Source organism: Cebus imitator, unplaced genomic scaffold (assembly GCF_001604975.1).
Source record: "Cebus imitator isolate Cc_AM_T3 unplaced genomic scaffold, Cebus_imitator-1.0 Scaffold205, whole genome shotgun sequence".
Lineage (NCBI taxonomy): Eukaryota > Metazoa > Chordata > Mammalia > Primates > Cebidae > Cebus > Cebus imitator.
Window position 1 is genome coordinate 3,475,441 of NW_016107520.1, and position 6,201 is coordinate 3,481,641.

The following is a 6,201-nucleotide window of genomic DNA, read 5'->3' on the forward strand; positions in this document are numbered from 1 at the left end:
TTTTTTTTTGCTCTCCATTTGCTTGGTAAATCTTTCTCCATCCCTTTATTTTGAGCCTTTGTGTATCCTTCCATGTGAGATGGGTTTCCTGGATACAGCACACTGATGGGTTTTGTCTTTTTATCCAATTTGCCAGTCTGTGTTTTTTGATGGGGGCATTTAGTCCATTTACATTTAGGGGTAATATTGTTATGTGTGAATTTGGTACTGCCATTTTGATGCTAGCTGGCTGTTTTGTTCGTTAGTTGATGCAAATTCTTGATTGTGTTGATGCTCTTTACCATTTGGTATGCTTGTGGAGTGGCTGGTACTGGTTGTTCCTTTCTGTATGTAGAGCCTCTTTCAGGAGCTCTTGTAAAGCAGGTCTGGTGGTGATGAAATCTCTGAGTACTTGCATGTTCACAAAGGATTTTATTTTTCCTTCACTTATGAAGCTTAGTTTGGCTGGATTGGAGATTCTGGGTTGAAAGTTCTTTTCTTTAAGGACGTTTAATATTGGCCCCCGCTCTCTTTTGGCTTGTAGAGTTTCTGCTGAGAGATCTGCTGTGAGTCTGATGGGCTTCCCTTTGTAGGTAACCTGACCTTTCTCTCTGGCTGCCCTTAGCATTTTCTCCTTCATTTCAACCCTGGTGAATCTGATGATTATGTGCTTTAGGCTTGCTATTCTCAAGGAATATCTTAGTGATATTCTCTGTATTTCCTGAATTTGGATGTTGGCCTGTTTTGCTAGGTTGGGGCATTCTCTGGGATAATATCCTGAAGTGTGTTTTCCAACTTGGTTCCATTTTCCCTGTCACTTTACGGGACCCCAATCAATTGTACGTTTGGTCTTTTCACATATTTCTTTATTTCTTGGAGGCTTTGTTCATTCCTTCATTCTTTTTTTCTCTAATCTTGTCTTCAGGCCTTATTTCAATAAGTTGATCTTCAATCTCTGATATCCTTTCTTCTACTTGATCGATTCAGCTGTTGATACTTGTGTATTGCTTCACAAAGTTCTTGTGAAGTGTTTTTTTTAGCTCCATTGGGTCATTTTGGTCAGTATTGATTTGGTTATTGATATTGTGTATGCCTCACGAAGTTATACTGTGTTTTTCAGCTTCAGCAGGTAATTTATATTCTTCTCTAAACTGGGTATTCTAGTTAGCAGTTCCTGTAACATTTTGTCAAGCTTCTTATCCTCCTTGCATTGGGTTAGAACACGCTCCTTTAGCTTAGAGAAGTTTGTTATTACCCACCTTCTGAAGCCTACTTCTGTCAACTCATCAAACTCATTCTCCATCATTTTGTGCTCTTGCTGGAGAGGAGTTGCAATCATTGAGAGGACAAGAAGCATTCTGTTTTTTGGAATTTTCAGCCTTTTTGTGCTGGTTTTTCCTCATCTTCACAGATTTCTCTATCTTTGATCATTGAGGCTGATGATCTTTGGATGGGATTTCTGTGTGGCAGTCCTTTTTGTTGATGTTGATGTTACTGCTGTTTGTTAGTTTTTCTTCTAACAGTCAGGCCCCTCTTCTGCAGGTCTGCTACAGTATGCTGGAGGTCCACTCCAGACCCTATTTGCCTGTATATCACCAGTGGAGGCTGCAAAAGAGCAAAGATTGCTGCCTGTTACTTCCCCTGGAAGTTTTATCCTAGAGTGGCACTGACCTCATGCCAGCCAGAGCTCTCCTGTGTGAGGTGTCTGTCAACCCCTGTTGGGAGGTCTCTCCCAGTCAGAAAGCATGGGGGTCAGGGACCCACTTGAGAAGGCAGTCTGTCCCTTAGCAGAGCTTGAGTGCTGTGCTGGGAGAACCCTTGTTGTCAGGATATGCTTCTCTCTTCAGAGCTGGAAGGCAGGAATGTTTAAGTCTGCCGAAGCTGTGCACACAGTCACCCCTTCCCCCAGGTGCTCTGTCTCAGGGAGATGGGAGTTTTATCTATAAGTGCCTGACTAGGGCTGCTGTCTTTCTTTGAGAGATGACCTCCCCAGTAAGGAGGAGTCTAGAGAGGCAGTCTGGCCACAGTTGCTTTGTCATGCTGTGTTGAGTTCTGCCCAGTCATTAGCACGGACAAAGGAAAACCACCTACTCAAGCCTCAGTAATGGCAGATACCCCTCCCCCCACCAAGCTTGATTGTCCCAGGTAGAATTCAGATTGCTGTGCTGGCAGCGAGAATTTCAAGCCAATGGTTCTTAGCTTGCTAGGCTCTGTGGGAGTGGGATACACTGAGCTCCCTGGCTCCACTTGGCTCCCTAGCTTCAGCCCTCTTTCCAGGGGAGGGAATGGTTCTCTCTCCCTGGGGTTTCAGGCACCACTGGGGTACAAAAACAAAACAAAACTCCTGCAGCAAGCTCTGTGTCTGCCTGAACAGCTGCCCAGTTTTGTGCTTGAAACCCAGGTTCCTAGTGGTATAGGCACACGAGGGGATCTCCTGGTCTGCAGATTGCAAAAACCATGGGAAAAGTGTAGTTTCTGGGCCAGATAGCACAGTCCCTCATGGCTTCCCTTGGCTGGGAAAGGGAGTCCCCCTACTCCTTGCACTTCTCGGGTAAGACAACACCCCACCCTGCTTCTACTTGCCATCTGTGGGCTGCACCAACCACCTAACCAGTCCCAATGAGATGAACAGGGTATCTCAGTTGGAAATGCAGAAATCACCCACCTTCTGCGTTGGTCTCACTAGGAGCTGCAGATCAGAGCTGTTCCTATTTGGTCATCTTGCTAAAAAACATTTTTTAAAAACGTGCACTGCAAAAGCATCACATGGTTTAGCCTCACAATAGTTCTCCCTTTTAGAGACCCAGAATTCAGTGTGAGCTCTGCCCAGAGCTCAGAGATCCAGCAAATGATAAGTAGTCCCTATGTAAATAAAATTAGTCTTTTCATACAATCCTAAAACCAATTTCTGTAATGTTATGTTTGATTTGGCATCCATCTTTAATCTCCCTATAGCACCACCAGACTTTTTCTCTCTGTATCTTGAGATGTAAATTTTGCTATCTGATTTTTCATCTAAGAGCTGTTTCCTTCAATATACACATTTAGGACTATTTAGTTGACAACTGCCAGGGTAATAAAACAGGTTATAAAGAGTTTTCAAGCATAAGACAGGAAAAAAAGAAAGAGACCTTAGGAATCTATAAGATGTACTTCTATTAGTATGTCTAATACAGCTATGTATTTATGTGTTTTGTATACAATGTTTCACTACTAAAGGTATGTTAAAAAAAGCCCTAATTAACTGGCTAAAAGAAAAATAAAAGCACTTAAATACCTTATAAGAGAAAAGGAAAGGCTAGTCAAATGCTTTTTCAAATTTATGTGACTTAAGTAAAATATTTAATAAATAAGCTAATTTTAAAATTATTGGTAAAGTATTATAATGTTAGAAATGTCTTCAGAATTGCCAGCATAAATTTTCTTTGCATTTATTGATTAAGCAATTTCATTCTTAACCCTTTCAAATACTATAAAGTGTTGAAATTTGGCATAGGGGTTACAAAACTATAAACCAAGCTATAAAATACCTGGTTGTTTAAGAAAGAGAAATGTGCAGGACAAAATAGAAATTCCAAGCATGTCATGAAGGGTCTATGTAGGTCACAATAAGAGGATTTAATAAAAAACCGACTTTTATACAATCAAATTGTCTATTATTAAAGGGAAATTATAATGGCTTTTCTGGAGATTGGGTTTAATGTTAAAAAAAAAAACTACTTATACACTAAAGAATTGGTTAAAACAATGAAATCTTCTTAAGGGATTGATTTACTCTTAATAAATTAAAAGAAATTTAAAATTTTTTTGACCCAAAGTTTAATTTCTATTGCATCTTGCCATTTCCAGTTTTCTCTCCACCTTTTAAAAGGCATGAAATAGTAACACTCTCTTTCAACTCATTTTCAGCTCATATAAGTTTTTTTCCACCCTAGAACTCTGCCTATTGTGGCTTAATGCTAGCAATATTTTCTTAAAAACGTCTTCCAACATAATATTCTGTGCACTGTAGAGGTCTTTTCATTTGCCTTTTACTAAATGGCCTAACAGATTTTACATTTTATTGAAATAATTTTTATGCTATTATTATTAACTTTTGGTTTGCTTAGAAAAAAAGAGATTAAATTTTTTTAATTGAGGTTATTACATCTGTGTTCTGTATGTGCTTTTAAAGTCCTTGTGACATTAAGTTACAGGACTTTGACTCCTGGATCTAAAAAGAACACCTGCTAAATCTTAAACACTGACAGCAATTAAAGCCTCATCTTCAGGCCTGGCAGAAGATGTCAATCAAAATAAACTGCACTTCTGAGACACAGAGCCAGAAATTAAAGCTATTCAACTCCTCAAGGCCACAGGGACTATCATGGAAGAAGTGGGCATGTGAGATTTTAAGAACTGATTTTGAGAAATAAAATGAGTTCAGTTTTTAAATAAATTAACCATTAATGTCAAAGACACAGCCATGCAAGACCAGTGTATGAGCCCCAGTGTCAGATTAACAAGGTTTTCTTGAAGCATTAATGGACTCCTCAATAAAGATTATAAAAGGCTTATAGAAATTATATCTTATGGCCAAGGTTAAAATTTTATAGATTGTTTATAAAATTTTGGAAAACAAATTTAATTGGCTTTATGCTATTTTTATTAGGGCTTATTATTGTTGGAAAATTAAATCTCCTGTCTCAAGGAATGAAGATTTTCACCTTTTTTTGAAATCCTTGTTTTATCATTTTGGTTAAATAAATGACTTATTTTACAATGATCTGTGATCATATTTTGATATCAAGTGTTTTAAATCTTTGATATTTGACAAACTTTCCAAAATCAAATTATAAATTATGTATTTTTCTGACCTAATTAATCCTTTAAGATATTAGGTTCCCTGAAGTCCAAAAATGATACATTTGGCTTATTTTGTATAAAAATTATACAGCAAACATTGTCAAATATGAAGTGGTATTTGATCTTCTTTAGGCTGCATTGTTATACCTATATTACTGGTATGTGTTCCAAAATTATGGGAAACGCCTACGATTCTGATATGACTTAGTGAATGTTATCAGTAATAATTATAATTGTTACATTAAATTATTGTGTACTACATAGGTAACAAATTTTCTTGTCAGTTGTGTCTTTGCCTATGGCTGCCCTAAAAATTTTTGTCACCCATGGGCAATTACTATTTTGTTTCATCCTCTTTAGAAGGTTGTTTTATAATCAGCTATAAAACTCTAACAGGTGCTCTTGAATGCAGGATTAAGATAACTTTGGAGATTGTGATATCAGAACAAATGAAAAACTTTCAGGACTCATGGAGAGTTGAAATGTTCATTAATATCAAGTAGAACAGGAATTATCTGCATGGACTGAACTAATAGAAGACTGAAGTAATCTTTTTGACTTTTTGCTTAAAATGTTGCTGATCCTTTGTTTTTCAGAGTGAAGGAAACTTTTCTTTTGAGCTATTGACAACTTTCAACAATTTAGTATACTCCTATGGACAAAATTTGGAGCATATTTGTTTCTCTCTACCTGATTTCTCTGAAATTTGGAAACTATTTGTGAGTATTCTTAACTTATGGCGATTTAGTTATTTGCATAAATGCAATAAGAATCTGTTTTGATTTGCAACAGGAGACAATTGCAGAAACTGGTTATTTTACCAAGGCTTTGACTGAAATTGTATGCTTTCCTCTAAGGAATCAAAATTGATTTAGAAAGCCAATAAAAGCCCCTTGGGAAAACTGGCCTCATACCTTGTCTATACAGTTTCTGTACAGGATCAGAATGTCATAAAATGTACAGAATGTCACTTTCTGACAAGTCCAGGAGCCCCAAGTTATCATGCAACCTCAAGAGTAGAATAATTCACCCAACCTGCAGGTATTTGATGGTACAAATTCATGGCTGAGCTTGGCTTTAAAAAAATCTTATCTGGCTGCATGCGGTGGCTCATGCCTGTTATCCCAGCACTTTGGGAGGCCAAGGCAGGCAGATCACAAAGTCAGGAGATTGAGACTGTCCTGGCTAACATAGTGAAATACTGAAAATTTTAAAAAAAGTTAGCAGGATGTGGTGGCACGTGTCTGTAGTCCCAGCTACTCAGGAAACTGAGGCAGGAGAGTTGCTTAAACCTGGGAGGTGGAGGTTGCAGTGAACCAAGATCATCCCACTGCACTCCAGCCTGGGTGACAGAGTGAGACTCCGTCTCAAAAAAAA